We start from the raw sequence: 19,865 nt of genomic DNA on the forward strand, positions 1-19,865 counted from the left end.
ATCCCATGCGACCTATGAATCCCACGCCTGTCCTCTTTCCACTAAGCCACCCTGCTTTCCAAATCACTGTTACCCAAATCACAGATTCAAATTCAGAGTTGTCTGAATAGTGTAAAGTGAGCAATATTGTCAGGAATGAAAAATCGAGATTTGAAGAGATTGGAATATGTCAAAGTCAGAAGCTGTCTTTCTTTCTCCTGTCCCTCTCTCTCACTTTCTCTATCTCTATCTTTACCTCCCTTTTTCAGATATGGAATTACCTCAGTCCAGAATGCCATCTCCGAAATTAGTGATCATCATCAATCGTATTTATTGAGCGCTTACTGTGTGCAGAGCACTGTACTAAGCGCTTGGGAAGTACAAGTTGGCAACATATCGAGACAGTCCCTACCCAACAGTGGGCTCACATTCTAAAAGGGGGAGATCCTTTTAGTGATCTCTTTAGTTTTAGTTTAGTGATCCCTTAAACTCTAAGAGAACACTGGTGTTATGCATTTGGGCCTCACTCAACCCCTAAATTACTGTTTTGTCAACTTTCTTTTAAACCACTTCTCTAATTCAGCTAGTCAATCCATCATATTTATTGAGCACTGACTGTGTGCGGACAACTGTGCCAAGTGATTGGGGGAGTTCAATGGAAGAGAGTTGGTGGAAACATTCTCTGCACACAAGGACCTCACGGTCTAGAAGTTTACAATCCAGAAGCAGTACTTTGAGTGTGTCTGCTGCTCGGAATCGCAATTTATCAGTGGAGAGGTGAGTGCTCATTGTTCAGTGGTTGGCTGGATCCCGACTGAGGAAAGATGAGTACTGACTGTTCAGGGGATGGCTGGATCCTGACTGAACCGTTAGCTGAATTTGGTCAAAACTCACCATTAACACTCTCCCCATCTAGACTGTAAGCTTGTTGTGGGCAGAGAACATGTCTCTTATATTGTACTCTCCCAAGCACTTAGCACAGTGCTGTGCACACAGTAAGCGCTCAATAAACAGCAGCAGTGTTGCTTAGTGGAAAGAACATAGGCTTGGGAGTCAGAGGTCATGGGTTCTAATCCCTGTTCCGCCACTTGGCTGTTGTGTCACCTTGGGCAAGTCACTTAACTTCTCTGTGCGTCTGTTCCCTCATCTGTAAAATGGGGATTAAGACTGTGAGCCCCACGTGGGACAACCTGATTACCTCATATCTACCCCAGCGCTTAGAACATGCTTGGCATATAGTAAGCATATAACAAATACCATCATTAATTAAGCACTATTGATTTATTGCCAAGTCTGCTATATTGTACTCTCCCAAGTGCTTAGTATAGTGCTCTGTACACTGTAGTTGCTAAATAACATGGCTGATTGATTACCATCCCTTTTATATTGTACTTTCCCAGTGCTTAATACAGCGCTCTGCACATAGTAAGCATTCATTGAATTCATTCATTCATTCAATCGTATTTATTGAGCACTTACTGTGTAAAGAGCACTGTACTAAGCGCTTGGGAAGTACAAGTCGGCACCATATAGAGACGGTACCTACCCAACAACGGGCTCACAGTCTAGAAGGGGGAGACAGACGACAAAACAAAACATATTAACAAAATAAAATAAATAGAATAAATATGTTCAAATAAACAAATAGAGTCTCTCCCCCTTCTTCTCCTCCTCTTCGTCGTCCCGGCCAGTCGTCGGCCTCGTGAGGAGGAGAAAGATGCGCCGTCATCATGGCCGCCGCCACCACTGTCGTCATGGCCGTCATCCCCCCCCACCCAATTCTCCTCGTCGTTGCCCCCCAGCTATCCCCTCGTATTCATTGAGCACTTACTGTGTGCAGAGCATTGTACTAAGCGCTTGGGAAGTACAAATCGGCAACATATAGAGACGGTCCCTACCCAACAACGGGCTCACAGTCTAGAAGGGGGAGACAGACAACAAAGCAAAACATGGAGACAGGTGTCAAAATTGTCAGAACAAATAGAATTAAAGCTATATGCACATCGTTAACAAAATAAATAGAACAGTAAAAATGTGATCGATTGATTGAGATTATGGTCCCACTTGACGAGAGAGCCCTTGGTGCTATCGGACTTGGCCTCAGGGTATAGATTGCTGAACTTGAAGCCATGGCTAGTACGAACACGTCTTTTGCTTTGGGACATTCACCAGCTCCGGGAATTCCAAGCGTCTAAGGCTGCCCTAACCTGGCTAAAGATTGGACCAAGTTCCCCAACGTAGCTAGACTTTCAGCCGAAGAAGGGCAGCGAGCCGTCTCCCAGCTGCGGAGGGGGATGTAGGAAGCTACAGTGATGCTGTCAAACGCTTACTACAGTGCTCTGCACACTGTAAGCGCTCAGTAACTACCATCGGCTGGCTGACTGACTAACAGTCAGGGTGGCCTCAGGTCATTAAGAGGCATTTTATAGGGTTGAGGTGACTTAGCTGGAGTCAAAGGGTGAATTGTCTAATCTATGTTTAGTTTGCTTTTCCAAATGCAGAGATTAGAGGTTTTATAAAGACAATTACTCCAGGCACAGCAGCATTTTGCCAAGGCGTCGGCTGATGGGGTGAGGCTAAGTGGTACAGAGGGAACAGTCCTTCAGCGTTTCAGCTAAATTATCTGTCTGTTTATCTAAGTGTTTCTTTCAAGGCGCCTTCTATTCTGGAAGGCCCGGAGCTGATGCCGGGCTCTCAGACTTCGATTTCAAGGAGACGGTCTGCTCCCTGGGCCCACAAATCCATTGGAATCTTGAATGATGCGAGGGATGTGTGTGGAGGAGAGATGGATTGGGGGGAGGACAGGTTGGTGAGGGGGCTGCAGGTGGGGTGTGTTGCGGGGGGGCCGGCTGGGATTCCAGAGCATTTCGTTTGCGAAGGGCAGGATGACCTGAGCCATGGAGAAGCAGCGTGGCCTTTGGAAAGAGCACGGGCTTTGGAGTCAGAGGTCATGGGTTCAAATCCCTGCTCTGCCAGTTGTCAGCTGTGTGACTTTGGGCAAGTCACTTCACTTCTCTGGGCCTCATCTGCAAAATGGGGATTAAGACTGTGAGCCCCCCGTGGGACAACCTGATCACTTTGTAACCTCCCCAATGCTTAGAACAATGCTTTGCATATAGTAAGCACTTAATAAATGCCATCATTATTATTATTACTGTCTGGGTATGAAGAAAATGTTTTTTTCCTTTCTGAATGGCAGTGGACTCTAGTAGCTCTGGATTGTAGACCAAAATGGGTTGGGGCAGGAGGGTCTCACAGCCTCTGAATTTCCCAGGCTGTCACCCATTTGGGTCCCAGCAGTTGCAGCTCAGGGTACGTAGGGGTTTCATATTCTACCAGGAGTCCACGGCTGGTTGTGAATGTAACCTTTGCAACTCCCCTTCACGGTTTGTTCTCTTTTCGGATGTTTTCAAGTTAATACTTTCTCTCTCCAGAAATTGCCAGTGGCAGTGAATTAGCCATCTGGTAATTAATCATACGAGTGGTTTATAGTTTATTGGTTTTAAAATAACAGAGAAGCAGCAAGGAGAGAGTGCGTGTGAAATAGCAGATTCACAAAGTGTTTAAACTAAGAAACCTAGGTGGGACGAGTGTATTAGCACCTTTTTTTTTTCTTTTTCTTTTACCCCGATTAGGTCACTGACATTCCCTTGTGCTCCATCACTAAGCACTGTCATAGCAGAAGCCAAGCCTACTGGGCTGCTGTTTTTGGGTTGGGTGTCAGTGTTTAGAACAGTGCTTGGTGCATAGTAAGCGCTTAACAAATACTAACAATATTATTATTATGAGACCATGGACTGTGGTCAGGCTGTGGGATGGGAATCTCTGGAAATGATTCTGCCCTGCACTGGCTGGAAAGATTTGATCTTTTGATCTCATAAATAATCATAAGTAGTAAGGGTCGGACAGACAGCCTCTGTTTTCTGTGTATGTTTTCGTGGAGTCCTGTACTCAAGTTCAGCCATTTGGTTGGGAACGTGCGAGAGATTTTGGTCCCGGATGGATTGTAAACTTAATGCTAATGGCCGCGAGAATTTATTTTCTTCCCAGCTTCTCCTAGCTTGGTAGCTGAACCCTGGGAGGACTCAGTGACCCCCAGATCATCTCTGAAGGCTGGTTGGCCCTGTTTGGAGGCCCTTCATTCATTCATCAATAACAACAATAATAATAATAATAATTGGAGTATTTGTTAAGTCTTTAGTACATTAAGCAGTAGACTAGATACAGGACAGTTAGGTTGAACACAGTCTGTTCCATGTGGGGCTCACTTTCTAAGTGAGAGTAAGAACGCTGTGAGCCTGTCTTCTGGACTGTGGGCCCATTGTTGGATAGGGATTGTCTCTGTTGCTGAATTGTACTTTCCAACCATTCAGTACAGTGTTCTGCACACAGTAAGCACTCAATAAATACAACTGAATGAATTGAATGAATGAAATTGAGGCCCAGAGCAGTTATGTGACTCACCCAAGTCACACAGCAGGCAAATGGTGGAGCTGAAATTAGAATCCAGGTCTCCTGATGCGCTCTTTCCATAGCTTGTGCTCTTTCCACTAGGCTACACTGAACAGATAGCTATTTGGGCTGTTTTATTTCTGGGCCCTCCGAGTAAGCTACAGGCCAGTTGGATGACTGGGGACTTTGGGATGCCTACCATGCCAAACCCTTGAGTATGGAATGACGGAGACAAGTGGGGTCAGCCAGGGAAGTATCTGACTGAGATACAGTGACCTTGGCCCCGGATCAGGATGACACCATTTTGTAGAGATGGTTACACACATCCTGGGCCTTGGAGGTTGAAGCTTCTTGATGGAGTTGTCAGATCGACTTCTCTGCCTGTGTGTGTGTGTGTCCTACCTCTCTCTCTCTCTCTCTCTCTCTCTCTCTCTCTCTCTCTCTCTCTCTCTCTCTCTCTCTCTCTCTCTCTCTCACTCTCTCTCATCAGTGGATAGTACGTTACTGTCCTGGCATCCCAGTAATTTCTGACATCTTATCTTTCAGTGTCGTCTGGGGAAGCCAAGAATTCAATTTGGAGAGTTTTGAATCGTTGAAGAACTTGAACCTGCCAAGTTATATAATGGTGCCTCTGTCCAGAGCAGACACATTTTAGGAAAATCATGAGAATTACAGTTTGTGTTAATATTTTTACTTGACCATGCAGTGACAGCCCCGGGCTGGTGATTTCCTCCCTGGGCTAGTCCTCTGGCTGACAACTGCAGAAAAACTTGTATATTTGCCTGTTTGCAGTTTCCCTCTCTGCCATGTGCAAGTTCCTTTGGGGAGCCACTGGACAGGTGGATCCATGTTTTTAAGTGATTCTCGGGTTACCACACCTTTGAATTGCCAAGGAAACAAAATAGTTTTGTAGGGTTTTTCTTATTAGGTGCAGCTTGCCAGGAGAGAGGCAGAATGAAACCCACCCTTTGAAGCAGTCAATGGAAAAGCAAATGTCTGCTCATTTTCCCTAGTTGTTTGTCCCCGAGCTGCTCTGACCATGGGGCTTGAGAAGGAACAATTACAAAAACTGAACCAAATTGCAGGGGAGCGGTAAATAAGGCTCAAATTTCAGGCAAGCACTCAAATACCTTGACCACAACGAATTACCTGTGATTTTTTTCCTGTACAATCGCTCACCAATTATTATTCATAAACTTCTGAATCGAAGATGGGCCCGGTTAGCGTGTGGCTAAAGATGTAGTTGGAGAGAGCTGGAAGCAAATGGAGAGCTTTTCTGGAGGGAAAGGGAGGGAGAGAGAGTTATGGAATCAAATCACTCATTGATGTCGAGTGCACAGATTAGTTGGGTAGCCAGAAATGGTTGAGAAAAAGTAGGGGAAGAAGAGGAAGTCAAAGTCCCTCATAAAGAGTGTGTGATTCCTTTTCCTTACCACTTCCCAGCTTGGTCACTATGAAAGAGATCTAAGCCTCAGCGTTTCTCTACTTAGAGAAGCAGCATGCATCAGTGGAAAGAGCACAGGCTTGGGAGTCAGAGGTCGTGGGTTCAAATCCCCGCTCCGCCGCTTGTCAGCTGTGTGACTTTGGACAAGTCACATAACTTCTCTGTGCCTCAGTTACCTCATCTGTAAAATGGGGATTAAGATTGTGAGCCCCAGATGGGACAACCTGATCACCTTGTATCCTCCCCAGTGCTTAGAACAGTGCTTTGCCCATAGTAAGTGCTTAACAAATACCAAAATTATTATTATTAATATTACTTTTTCCATACTCCCAAGGTGAAACCTCTGTCTGCTGACAATGCTATGGAAGTTCTGGAAAGCATGGATAGTGGGGAGTTAAGAGGAGATGAATGATGAGTACTGAGATCAATTTAATATCAGTTGAATGTTTGACATGGACATGTGTAGACTTAAGGGAAGATTTCACTTAATGCACTTAGAATAGATTTAATTTGGGATGGGGCAAGGCAGTCAGAGAGTCTCTTTTCCCTCTGCCCCCCTCCAGCCCAAAACATGGTGGATTAAGCGGCTGATAGCAGCAGTGAGATTCTTGGGTGCATGAGTGGCTTTTCAAGGGATGTCAATATTTTAACTCTGGCTCGTAAAAAACAGAGAGGAGTAAATCCTATCAAATGAGATACGAAGAGTCTGAGAAAGGGAGAAAGGAAAAGAAAAAAAAAACACAGTGACAACAACACAGTAGCTCAATACACTGATGCGTTCCTCAGGAAATTGATGATCTTTCCAAAGCTGTTTGACCAGATAGCAATCACAGGGTTGCAGCTTCCCAGAGAGCCTGGGGGACAACCACCTAAGGAACCATCACTTGCTTAAGCTGCGACTGTTTGCTCCACCGGGATCTCTGCTTATCTGACTGGGGCCTGACACACAGCAGCACCAATAAAACCAAACACAAACACACACCAACACACATACACACCCATCTCCCATCTGAAGTGGCATGTTTGCTTATTGAGGGTGTCTGCAGATCCTTTATTTTAATTTTTAGTGGTATTAGCTAAGCGCTTACTATGTGCCAGACACTGTACTAAGCACTAGCGTAGACATAAGCTAATCAGTTTGGACGCAGTCCATGTTCCACGTGGGGCTCACAGTCTTAATCTCCGTTTTACAGATGAGGGATATGAGGCACAGAGAATTTGAGGGACTTGCCCAAGGTCACATAGCAGAAAAGTGGAAGAGCCAGGATTAGAACCCAATTCTGCTTCTCTAGCCACAACACCCTGCTTTTTGTTTTTCTTTTTGTATGTTACCCTGTTACTTATGTTGTTTTAGTGTTTTATTGTGTTCTCCCATAATCTGTTCCCATTCCCCTCTCCCTCCTCCTCTTCTTAGATCATAAGGCCCTTGAGGGCAGGCTCTCTCCCTCCCCTCCTTTCCCTCATACAGTTCCCTCCTGTCTATTATTTTCCCAGTGCTTAAAATAGTGATCTGCACCCAATAAATGCTCACTATTACTATTACTGCTACTGTTACTACAGAGAAGCATCATGGCATAGTGGATAGAGCATGGGCCTGGACCGCAGAAGGTCATGGGTTTGAATCCTAGCTCCGCCACCTGTCTGCCGTGTGACCTTGGGCAAGTCATTTCTCTTCTGTGTGACTCAGTTACCTCATCTGTAAAGTGGGGATTGAGACTGTGAGTCCCATATTGGTCAGAGACTGTATTCAACCCAATTTGCTTGTATCCACCCCAGCACTTAGGCTGGGCAGCAGAGTGTAGTATGGACTGCAGTGGGGAAATACAGGAGGCTGGGAGGTCAGCAAGGTGGCTGATGCAGTAATCCAGGTGGGACAGGATGAGTGATTGTATTAATGTGGTAGCAGTATGGATCATCATCAATTGTATTTATTGAGCGCTTACTATGTGCAGAGCACTGTACTAAGCGCTTGGTACAGTATGGATGGAGAGGAATATTATTATTATTATTATTATTATTATTATTATTATTATTATTAGCAGCCCTTTGTTTGGAGTCACATGGGAGTACCACCCTTTTATTGCCACGCTGGGGGACAGACCGGGACCCTGATTTCTGCTAACATGAAAAACATTTACACTGTTACCTGGAGATCATCCTTGCCATAACTAGGATGGATTGGTGTCTTTGTCTGGGGTGGGTCCGGTCCACGGTGGGGCCCATGGAAAAACGGAGACCTACAATGAGGAACTCAATAGATGCCTGTCATCTAATTACTCTGTTGGATTGCACTCTCTCAAGTGCTTAGTACAGTGCTGTGCATGCAGTAAGAGCTCAGTAAATGCCACTGATTGATTGATTGAAAATCTTCCTCTTCCTTCTCACTCAGCTGAAGGAAGCGGGAGAGATGTTGTGCTATGTGGAAAGACAACTTGTCCAAGAAATGCCTGTGCTTCTTTGCCCTCATCCAGATGAAAAGATGGCAGTGGTAATAATAATAATAATAATTATGGTATCTGTTAAGTGCTTACTATGTGCCAAGCACTGTCCTGAGTGCTGAGGTAGATACAGGGTAATCAGGTTGTCCCACTTGGGGCTCACACTTTTAATCCCTATTTTACAGATGAGGTAACTGAGGCACAGAGAAGTTAAGTACCTCTTTGCCAACAGCCTATACAAAGGGTGTAACCCTCTACAGCGGGCCAGAGGTAAGCTAGACTGTATCCATGGAGATCACTTGTCAGAGAACACGTGTGGCCCATCACACGCCGTCAGACCAGAACAGCCTTTGTGGACACACCATGCAGCTGGAACCACAAGTCCTGCAATGGCCTTTTCAGAGCCACACACATATATTCAAAGGTGAATTTCACCATCAGTGGAGTCTTCTTTCAATGGGGAGGACAAGTATATAACACGTATGCATTTTCCCTCCCTTTCTGAGAAAAGTTTCCTGCTACTCCCTGGCAGAAGCCAACAGAGCAGGGCGATTTGGGATCTGGCTTTGAATTATCCTCATCTTGCACATCTCCCATCTGGTGCTAAAGAGAAAGGGAGATGGCTGCTTTGATAAGTGCCCACCTGGGGAAAACCAAGAAGCCCAGAAAGCTCTGTTATTGAGGGATTTACTCACAGATGTTTTTAACTTTTGGTCAGTTTCCTGCAAAGACACCCTCCAATTCTTCCCATTCTTCTGTGCGTCGAGCGGAAACTCCTAACTATTGGCTGAGTCCTCAGTCAGCCCCCTCCCTCCTTCCTATCCATTTTTCTCTCCCACTACACCCCAGCTTGCAATCTTCAGTACTCTCAAGCGAGCCTCCTCACTGTGCTTCGTTCTCACGTCTTCCACCGCTTCCATCGCTGACTTCTGACTCAAGTCCTTTTAGACTGTGAGCCCACTGTTGGGTAGGGACTGTCTCCATGTGTTGCCAACTTGTACTTCCCAAGTGCTTAGTACAGTGCTCTGCACACAGTAAGCGCTCAATAAATATGATTGATTGATTGGATGGGAACCCCCTCCTTCTTCATATCTGACGACAGTCAGTAGCTCTTCCCCCTTTCAACGCCCTCCTAAGTCTCCTGTAGACTGTAAGCTTCTTATGCACAGGGAGCACATGTACCAACTCTGTCGTATGGTGCTCTCCCAAGTGCTTAGTACAGTGCTCTGCATGCAGTATGTGCTCAATAAGTATAGTGGATTGGTTGAGATCACATCTCCTCCAAAATGTCTTCCCCAAGAAATCTCACATGTTCTCAATTTGTTTCCGTCACCTGCCCCCTCAGCCCTTTTTCTCCACTTAATTCGTTTAGCTATCACAGTCCAGGAAATCTTAGATTCATATGTTATATGCTATTACTGTCTTCCCTCATCTCCCCCTTCTAGGCTCTGAGCCCGTTGTTGGGTTGGGACTGTCTCTATATGTTGCCGACTTGTACTTCCCAAGCGCTTAGTACAGTGCTCTGCACACAGTAAGCGCTCAATAAATACGATTGAATGAATGAATATTACTACCTGCTTTTGGTAACTTAAGTGTCTGTTTCTCCAGCTAGACTGTAAGGTCTTTGAGGATAGGGGTTGTTTGTTTTTTAATTCTCCCAAGTGCTCTGATCTGATCTGTATAAAATACTCTCAATAGATGTTACTGATGAGGAGGAGGAGGAGGATGTGCCTCTTTGTAGTTTGGCCTTAATAATAATAATAGCGATAATAATAACTGTGATATTTTTTCAGTACTTACTCTGTGCCAAGCACTGTTCAAAGCACTGGAGTAGATACAGATAATCAGGTTGGACACAGTCCATGTCTCACATGAGGTCTACTGTCCGTGAAGGAGGAAGAACCAGTTTGGGGAGAAGCAGCGTGGCTCAGTGGAAAGAGCCTGGGCTTTGGAGACAGAGGTCATGGGTTCAAATTCCGACTCTGCCAATTGTCAGCTGTGTGACTTTGGGCAAGTCACTTAACTTCTCTGTGCCTCAGTTACCTCATCTGTAAAATGGGGATTAAGACTGTGAGCCCCATGTGGCAAAACCTGATCACCTTGTAACCTCCCCAGCGCTTAGAACAGGGCTTTGCACATAGCACTTTATAAATACCATTATTATTATTATTTTACAGATAAGGAAACTGAGGCACAGAAACGTTACATGACTTGCTCAAGGTCACGCAGTACACAAGTGGTGGGACCTGGCCTAGGACTCAGGATCCCTGGCTCCCAAGCCCCTCCTCTTTCCACTAGACTGCACTGCTCAATGGTGTCTCCTTCTCTGGGCAGTGGATAAGATGTAGGTAATCATGGCTCAGTGGAAAAAAGCACAGGTTTGGGAGTCAAAGGCCCTGGGTTCTAATCCCAGTTCCCCCACATGTCTGCTGTGTGACCTTGGGCAAGTCACTTAACTTCTCTGAGCTTCAGTTACCTCATCTGTAAAATGGGGATTAAGACTGTGAGCCCCACGTGGGACAACCTGATCACCTTGTATCCTCCCCCCAGTGCTTAGAACAGTGCTTTGTACATAGTAAGTGCTTAACAAATGCCATCACTATTATTATTATTATTATTATTATTATTATTATTATTATTATTATTATCATTAACTCCACTTCCATTTGATGGAAAGTCCATAAAGAATATGCCATAGATACGGGTGCTAGAGGGATGGAGAGCAGAGTATAAAAAGTCAGAATAAAAAGTTGGAGACTGTCTTAGAGTCTAGTTTCTTCCTTCTCTCCCGTGGTGTCTTTTAGAGCAAGTTATCTGGCTCTACCATCATTGAGGCTATGGCACACTTACACACGCACCTAAGTGTGGAAATTGAAAGTTCATCGACTAAAATATGTGGGCTTAAGGGAAAATGTGTTTGTTTAATGTTCAGGCCATCAATACAACATTTGGCATTATAAGCAGTTTTAGCCATTTTTTAAAATGGCATTTGTTAGGAGCTTACTATGTGCCAGACATAACGCTAAGCACTAGGACAGATACAGAATAATCAGGTTGGACCCAGTCTGTGTCCCAGATGGGCTTTACAGTCTTAAACTCCCATTTTATTGATGAGGTAACTGAGGCACAGAGAAATTAGGTGACTTGCCCAAGGTCACACACAGCAGACGAGTGGGAGAGCTGAAATTAGAACCCAGGTCCTCCGACTCATAGGTCTGGATATTTTCACTGCTTCCTCTGGCTACTGGAACTGCAATCTTAGAAAAACAGCATGGCCTAGAAGATACAGCACAGGCCTAGTTGTCAGAGGATCTGGGTTGCAATCCTGGCCCCTGCCATTTGCTTGCCGTGTGATCCTGGAGAAGTCCCTTCACTTTTCTGGACCTCAGTTCCCTCATCTGTAAAATGGGACTTCAGTAACTTTCTTCCATATCCTTACAGCGTGGCTCAGTGGAAAAGAGCACGGGCTTTGGAGTCAGAGGTCATGGGTTCAAACCCTGGCTCTGCCAATTATCAGCTGTGTGACTTTGGGCAAGTCCTGCACACAGTAAGCACTCAATAAATACAATTGATTGATTTAACTTCCCTGTGCCTCAGTTACCTCATCTGTAAAATGGGGATTAAGACTGTGAGCCCCATGTGGGACAACCTGATCACCTTGTAACCTCCCCAGTGCTTAGAACAGTGCTTTGCACATAATAAGCACTTAATAAATGCCATCATTATTATTATTAGTCTTTGAGTTCCTTGTGAGTCAGGGAGTGTGTCTGACTTGATTATCTTGTACCTAAATGGGATTGAGACTGTGAGCCCCATGTGGGACAGGGACTGTGCCCAACCTGTTTTGCTTGTAGCCACCCCAGCACTTAGTACAATGCCTGGCACATAATAAGCACTTAACAAATATAATAATAATAATAATAACTTTTATTATTATTACCAATGCCAGTGCTTAATACAGTGCTTGGCACACAATGGAAATTGTACTCATTAAGGCTTACTATCCTCATTATTATTATTATCATTATTAATAATAATAATAACAATAACCTTTTCTAAGGGATCCCCAATAAGTGTCTCCCTCGAACACATCACACTCAGCTTTCATTTGGAGACAGAATCACTTTACTTGCCTTACTGCAGTTGGGGATAAATAATAATAAATAATGATGGCATTTGTTAAGCACTTACCATGTGCAAAGCACTGTTCTAAGCGCTGGGAGGGATACAAGGTGATCAGGTTGTCCCACGTGGGGCTCACAGTCTTCATCCCCATTTTACAGATGAGGGAACCGAGGCTCAGAGAACTTAAGTGACTTGCCCAAGATCACACAGCAGACACGTGGGGGAATGGGATTAGAACCCATGACGTCTGACTCCCAAGCCTGGGCTCTTTCCACTGAGCCACGCTGCTTCTCTGGCAAAGGGTGGGCAAAGGTTTTCAGCGAATGGGGCTAGGAGATGTCGGGGACCCTGAAAAAAGAAAAACCAAGCACGAGTGGCAGAACAAGGGGTTATCCGGAGGGAGTAGCCGGCTCTAACATAAGGAAAAAAGCAGCCCGTGTTGTAGCAGAGCAGGAAGGCGCAGATGGCGTGGTGTTCCCCAAAGCCTCTGCCCAAATCTCAGGGCTCAGCAGAGTCAAAAGCCTGTGAAGTAGCTGTTGAGGTACAGCTAATACAAGTACAACTGCTGCTCCTGCTCTGGGGCAGAGGTGGGGGTGTTGGGGAAGACGATTGTGGTTTTGGTTGTTAGCGTTGCCCTCATCTCTTCCCCCTCCGCTGTTCAGTTTTTCCCTCCTCTTCAGTCTTTGTGTGTCCCTCCCTCTCTTTCTATCTCTCCTCTCCCCCCTCTCCCCCCCGCACTAGTCTTGCTGCTGCCTGTGGGACGGCAGGAGCAGCTGCTGTTGCTGTCCTGTAATTCTTTCATTCAGTCACAGGGGAACGGGAAGAGAGAAAGACACTGTGTCTCAGCAGTAGCCCACCACCTGCCCCTGCGATGGAGAATGAGTAAATTTGCAAAATGCAGCTTTTAATTTTGCTTTTCAGTCCGAATGAGAGACTCGAACGTACCACCACTGCTGCTGCTTATTGATAGGGTCAGCGCCAGACAGACCCACCCAGGGGTGGAAAATGGGCTTCTCCAAGTGGAGGCGAGAGAGAACTAAGTTTCAGGGTAGAAGGTTGCGGGAGGAGGAATTGGAAATGACTGAATGACGTCAGGAGTGTGTGTGGTGTGAGTGGTGAATGTCCTACAGGGAAATGCTAAGCTCTCTGGCTGGAGATGCTACATTTACATCTGCAAACCACTTTCCCATGTCTGTGTAAATCTTTGCTTTTCAGTTGCTCGGAACTGTGAACACTCCTCTTGGCTGCAGGGTTGGCATTGAGTCTTTATCCCAGAGGTGAATATTTTTCCTTCTCTCCACCCATCTCTGGAAGTTGCAAAAAAAAAAAGGGCTCTCGTCTGTTCTTCTTCTGGTTCTAATTTGCCTCAGCATTCTAGCGGAGGTTCACGGACTTCTCCGTAGGCCGACGGCTCCAGGCAGCTGAACCGGAAAATGGCAGAAGCCCAAGGTTTGTTCTTCTCAGCCAATAGCTCCATAGACTAAACCGGGGTTGAGGGAGAAGAAGCTACGTGAAAATGAGAGTTTGATGAACCAAAGTGAAATCAGTCAGTTCTAGAACACAGAGAGTATGTTCTCAATGACCCTCATGCTTAGGAAAATTGGGGTTTTGATGTTTATTCTGTTCCTGATGCCACCCACGTATGTGTAACGTTTCTTCTGTTGCCCCATTGTGCTGTACCTCCACAGGTGCCTGCCACCAACTCTGTCAATGTGTTCTATAATAATAATAATGATGGTGATGATGGTATTTGTTAAGCTCTTAGTATGTGCGAAGCACTGTTCTAAGTCCTGGGAGGGATACAAGGTGATCAGGGTGTCCCACGTGGGGCTCACAGTCTTCATCCCCATTTTAAAGATGAGGGAACTGTGGCACAGAGAAGTGAAGTGACTGCCCAAAGTCACCCAGCTGACAAATGGAGGAGTCGGGATTAGAACCCATGACCTCTGACTCCCAAGCCCTTGCTCTTTCCACTGAGCCACGCTGCTTCTCAAAGCTGCTTCTATGAAAAATGTGTCATGGAAACATGTCTTCTTGGAGGACTGATTACGGAAAGACTGTGTGTATGTGAAATCAGGAGAATAGCTAAAACATTCATCTTTCTTTTGTTATAATCCTGTGCCACCTGAATAGTGTTGCTCAAAATCTCCCTCTTCCCTCTCCTCTTCAAATATATTCCTCCTCAAATGATCAATCATATTTGAGCACTTACTATGTGCAGAGCACTGTACTTAGAGGTTGGGAGAGTACAACAGACAGAGTTGGTAGACACATTCCCAGCCCACAATAAGCGTACAGTCTAGAGGTGGAGACAAACATTAATATAAATATAAATTACGGCTATGTACATCAGCGCTGTGGGGCTGAGGGAGGGGTGAAAAAAGGGAGCAAGTTTAAGTGCAAGGATGACACAGAAGAAAGTGGGAGAAGAGAAAATGAAGGCTTAGTCAGGGAAGGCCTTTTGGAGGAGATGTGTATTCAGTAAGGCTTTGAAGGTGGGGAGAGTGTCTGTCAGATATGAATTACACACAAGTAGGCACCCTCTCCCCTCTCAGGGTTGCACCTGGAGAGTTTCTAGTTCTCTACCAGTCTCGACTAGGGAGGGAGTGTCAAGCAGAGGCATACCCATTCCATTCCTAGCTTGGGCAGTGGCTAGCGAGTGGAAGGCAGTCTACTACAAGTCAAAACTCACCTGTGCTGGGCAGCAGTGGGATGGGAGAGAGTCGAGGGTTGAGACTCTAGTTTACTGTACGGAAGAAGGCAATGGTAAACCACTTCTGTATTTGGACCAAGAAAGCTCTATGGATACACTACAAGAATGATTGCAGAGGGAGGTAGGGTGTTCTGGGACAGATGTGTCCACGGCGTTGCTATGGGTTGGACCACATATCCACTCTCCCCCCTTTCCACCTTTCTCTCCAACGCCCTACTCTCCACCGCACTTTCCACCTCATGTAAAATATGATATAACCTGATTCTTCAAATAATGCTTTTAAAGGTAGGAGGTGGGGAGAGGGATAAGGGTGAGAGTAGAGGGTAGAGGTTCCCATATATCTATGGTAATTGTCAAAGGGCCAACTCAGAGAAGAGAAGATTTTTGATGGTGGATGTAGTTTCTATTTGCATTCATTTAGCTGTATGTTCCTCTAGTTCCTACCATCTCTCAGGGTAATGGCAGACTGATCCAGCCTCTGAAATTTGCCAATCAGAGACATGACTACAGTGTTGGCACACTTTAAGCGCTCCGTTAATATGATCGAATGGATGATTATTTTGTGCCAGAAAAGACGTGATTGTACATTGGTTTCCTTCTCTCCCCTGGTCACCCCCAGTTTTCATTTCCACCAACAAATTCATCCCCTCCTTCCATCCTGGACTTAAAGTCGCCGGGCCTTCTCTGGCACCCAGTTGGAGCCATGAAAGATGGCACCCTGAACAGGGCATCACTGGGTTGGGCCTACAATAATAAGTCTGGTGACTTGTTAAGCGCTTATTCTGTGCCAAGCACTTTTCCAAGCGTTGAGGTAGTCCCTGTCTCACATGGTGCTCACACTCTTCATCCCCTTTTTTCAGATGAAGCAGCTGAGGCCTAGAGAAATTAAGTGACTTGCCCAAGGTCACACAGCAGACGTGTGGCCGAGCCGGGATTAGAACACAGGTCCTTCTGACTCCCGGGACCATGTGCTCTGTCCAGTAAGCCACACTGCCCATGCCTTCCTAAGTTCTGCAATGCCACCCTCCACCTCCCCATTCAACTTGCTCAAGTTTAGGCGCCGCGGCTCCCTCCCAGAACACATTGCTGCAATACTCCCGTGAGGCGTCTGCTGCTTGTCCCCAAATTCCTGCGCTCCTGGAAAGATGCCGGCCATGTTCGGTCCGACTGGGGTTTGGGGAGAGAGGGGAGGGCTCTAGGGAGAGTTATTTTCCTCATCCTCCTCCTCCATTTACTGCCTGGCAATAGCAGCTGCCGCGGGCCGTGGAATGTGTTCCCGGGCCTCCTATTAGACAAAATATGTCTCTGCCGGACTGAAGCAGAGCCCTCGGGTCCGGAAAGATGAGCGATCCGGGCCGGAGACCCCGGGGCCGTGCGGCTGAACTCACCGGCCCGGGAGGCCCCACGGCCTGGTGGGATCGGGGGGCCGTCAGCTGGTGGTACCCGTAGGGCCACCAAACGAAGGGCTCCTCATCTCCTGATCGGGCTGGTCTGGTGAGCCCAGGCCGAGGCATGGGAGAGGCGGGTACCGTGTGCGGGTGAGGAAAGAGGGAGGAAGGGAGGGAGCTTTGGGGTGACGCAGTCTGCCATTTTTACTGCATTAATGAAATTACCACTATAATTAGAAGTGAGGTGTTCGTGGAGTCCGCATGAGTGCATGCATGAATAAATAACTAACAATCTCCCGAGGTGAAAGAGAGCTCTGTATGTGGTGGTGTTTTCTAATGAACTCCAGGGCCACTTGGAAACGGATTCGGTCGGCTCAGGGAACAAGATTGCCTTGAAAGGAGGACCCCGGTAAAGGAGGTCTTCCCAAAGCACCCACCTCCCTCCACCCCCGCCACTGCTGCCCTTCAGAAAGAGTGTGTGTTCTGCCTCTTTCTGCTTGGCGGGGGGATTGATCACCCCGTCCTCGGTGGAAATTATCCCACTGGAGGCCCTTGGTTCCGAGGAACAACGTGGCTAATGGAAAGACCACATGTCTGGAAGTCAGGAGACCTGGGTTATAAGCCCTGTTCTACCACCTTCCTGCTGTATGAACTTGGGCAAGGCACTTTAACAACAATAATAATAATAATCATAATAATGGTATTTGTTAAGCACTTACCATGTTCCAGACACAGCATTAAGCATTGGGGTAGATAAAGCAAATCGGAGAGTCCCTGTCCCTCATGGGCCTCACAGTCTCAATCCCTATTTTACAGATGAGGCAACTGAGGCCCAGAGAAGTTAAGTGTCTTGCCCATGGTCACACGGCAAAGTGGCAGAGCCAGGATTAGAACCTATGACCCTGACCCCCAGGCATCTTTGTGACTCAGTTCTCAGCATCATACATCACTCACATCTTTGTGTCTCAGTTCTCTATTCTCTAAAATGTGGTTTAAATTCCTGTTCTTCCTCCTACTTGTAAACCCTCTGTGGGACAGGGACTGTATCTGATCAGACTGTGAGCCCGCTGTTGGGGAGGGTCTATCTCCATATGTTGCCAACTTGTACTTCCCAAGCGCTTAGTACAGTGCTCTGCACACAGTAAGCACTCAAATACGATTGAATGAATGAATGAATGAATTATCCTGTATCTAACCCAGAGCTGAGCACATAGTAAACTCCTAAGTGTTATTGTAGTAATAGTATTAGTGTTGTTATTCCAGGACCCCTCAGCCTTACAGAGATTGGTTAGTTTGACCGGCTCCAATTGCTGGTTTGACTACAACACATCAAGTTCCATCTTCCCTCACAGCCCCTCCTTAAGAAACATTTATTTTGGGGGTGGAGGAGGGATACTTCATTTCAAAGACTCTGTAGCACACGTATTTATTCTCCAGGGCCAGACTGGGCTTCTGAGCAGCCCCGAGAAACACTGTACCTTTTTCTCTGAGTTGACTCTGGCCCCGTTCATTCTCCGACTCTGCCTGTGTGGTTCCCGGTCTCTGCTAGCCTCCGTGTCCCTTGGTCGAGAGACACTGTTATGGGCCACTGGGTCAGGAAGACTGGGTCAGGAAGAAGAGATGGAAGCGAAGTGTCTTAAATGAAAAACATCATTTATCCAGTCCTGAAAGTAAGTGAACGTGTGTGTTTGTGTGTGTGTGTGTGAGAGAGAGAGAGAAAGAGAGAGAGAGAGAGAGAGAAAGAGAGAGAGAGGCAGGGGTGGGTGGGGGTTGGAGGGAGAAGGGGCACAGGAAAGGGTGTGTGGACAGCTAGGCCAGCCAGATTTTAATTCCTTCTAGGAAAACGTTCATAGATGAGTTAGTGAAAAAACTGATTTGGTTTCTTAGACACACACACACACACACACACATTATATAAAATACCTAAGCCAAATCCTACAAAGTTTAAGTGAGGAGACCAAGGCAGAGAGCACCTCTCCCCATTTCCCACTACTCCCCTGCCCAGGAGCAGAGAAAGAACTTGATCGGGAAGCTAAATGATCTGCTTTTGTATGACCCTGTGGTATCCTCTGCTGGGCTTCATTCGAGAAATTGGGTCTGCAAAACTTTGCCTCTTCCTGACCTCTCTCACGGGCATTGTATAAGGAAGGCACCATCTGATTTCCCAGGGGATTTCCCAGCTTCTGAGTAAAAGACAGTGAGGGAGAGAGAGCCCTAGGGCCCCATTCAGAGGGTGGCCTCTTTGGTGTTTGTCGGTCCCTGAGGGCTTAAGCCACTCACCTCCGAGCCCCTTTAGCCACAAATGACCAAAGTCCAGGTCTCTCGCTAAGTTATTGATCCACCTGAGATATGCGCCCCTCCCTTCTGGCTCACACTGTCTTTTGGCACTGAGTTTGGTGTTCCTGGTTTATTCCACTCACCTCTGAACCCGGGAGGGAGCCCCCAGAACAACGAGCTAGGTTATAGGCCTGTGGGTTTGCACATGCGTGTGCAGCAAACTTTATTTCCGCCCTTGAAGGCATTGATGAGGCCCTTGGTTTTCACACCTTGGTCGACAGCTTAAATATAGAGCTTATTTGTGGTTGTGGCGATGTAAGTTTATTTAAATGCAGGTCTGTGGGGAAGGAATCCCTGGTGCACAGGGGCCAAGTCGGCATTCGTTTCTGAATCTACTCATGCTTTTGTGGGAGGAAGGGGAGACATCGTCGGGAACGATCTGGTGCCCGGAGCCCAATTATCTCTGCTCGGCACTGCTCCGTGGGCCACCACCGGCCTGCTTTCTTTAGACGTTTCTGCCACTATGCCGTGTAATTATTTTGGCTGTGCTTTTTATTTAACGGTGAAATATTGTAATGGAGTAGAAGGTGAGACTAAAGCCAGAGACTTCCAGACAGTCTTAATTGAAAACGACCCTGCTGGGTAAGTGGGCTGAGCCCAAACTTTATTGCTCGTGAATGCCTTGCTGGGCAGTACCTGGAAATGGTTGGCTGGGTAGTCTGATTGAAACTCCCCTTTTCTCGTGTGTGTGCTCTCTCTCTCACTCTCTCCCTCTCCCTCCCTCTCTCCGTCTCTCCCTCCCCTCCCCATCCTGATTTCTGCCACCAAGCAGACATTGAAAGGATGCATTTGTCAAAGACAGGACAGAGGCCAGGGAAGACCTAGCAATTTGGACACTCAGACAGGGGCAGAGCTGGGCTGGTGGCCCTTCTTGTCTGTCCAACCTCATTCCATTTGGTTGTAGTGGAAGTCTTATAACTTTTTCAGTCAATCATATTTTTTGAGCATTTACTGTGTTCAGAGAACTGTTTAAGCGCTTGGGGGAGTAC

The 19,865-nt window shown here is 46.5% G+C and overlaps 1 protein-coding gene and 1 non-coding gene across 4 annotated transcripts in view; both read left to right on the top strand.

Annotated features, from left to right (window-relative positions):
* Positions 1–19,865, top strand: part of ZMIZ1 (zinc finger MIZ-type containing 1) — a 538,822-nt gene that overhangs the window by 198,303 nt on the left and 320,654 nt on the right. The window lies entirely within an intron of this gene.
* Positions 14,984–15,120, top strand: LOC119926243. The gene has a single exon (XR_005450133.1). It is a non-coding gene; the product is annotated as a small nucleolar RNA SNORA7 (small nucleolar RNA).

This window comes from Tachyglossus aculeatus, chromosome 3 (assembly GCF_015852505.1).
Source record: "Tachyglossus aculeatus isolate mTacAcu1 chromosome 3, mTacAcu1.pri, whole genome shotgun sequence".
NCBI classification, from domain to species: domain Eukaryota; kingdom Metazoa; phylum Chordata; class Mammalia; order Monotremata; family Tachyglossidae; genus Tachyglossus; species Tachyglossus aculeatus.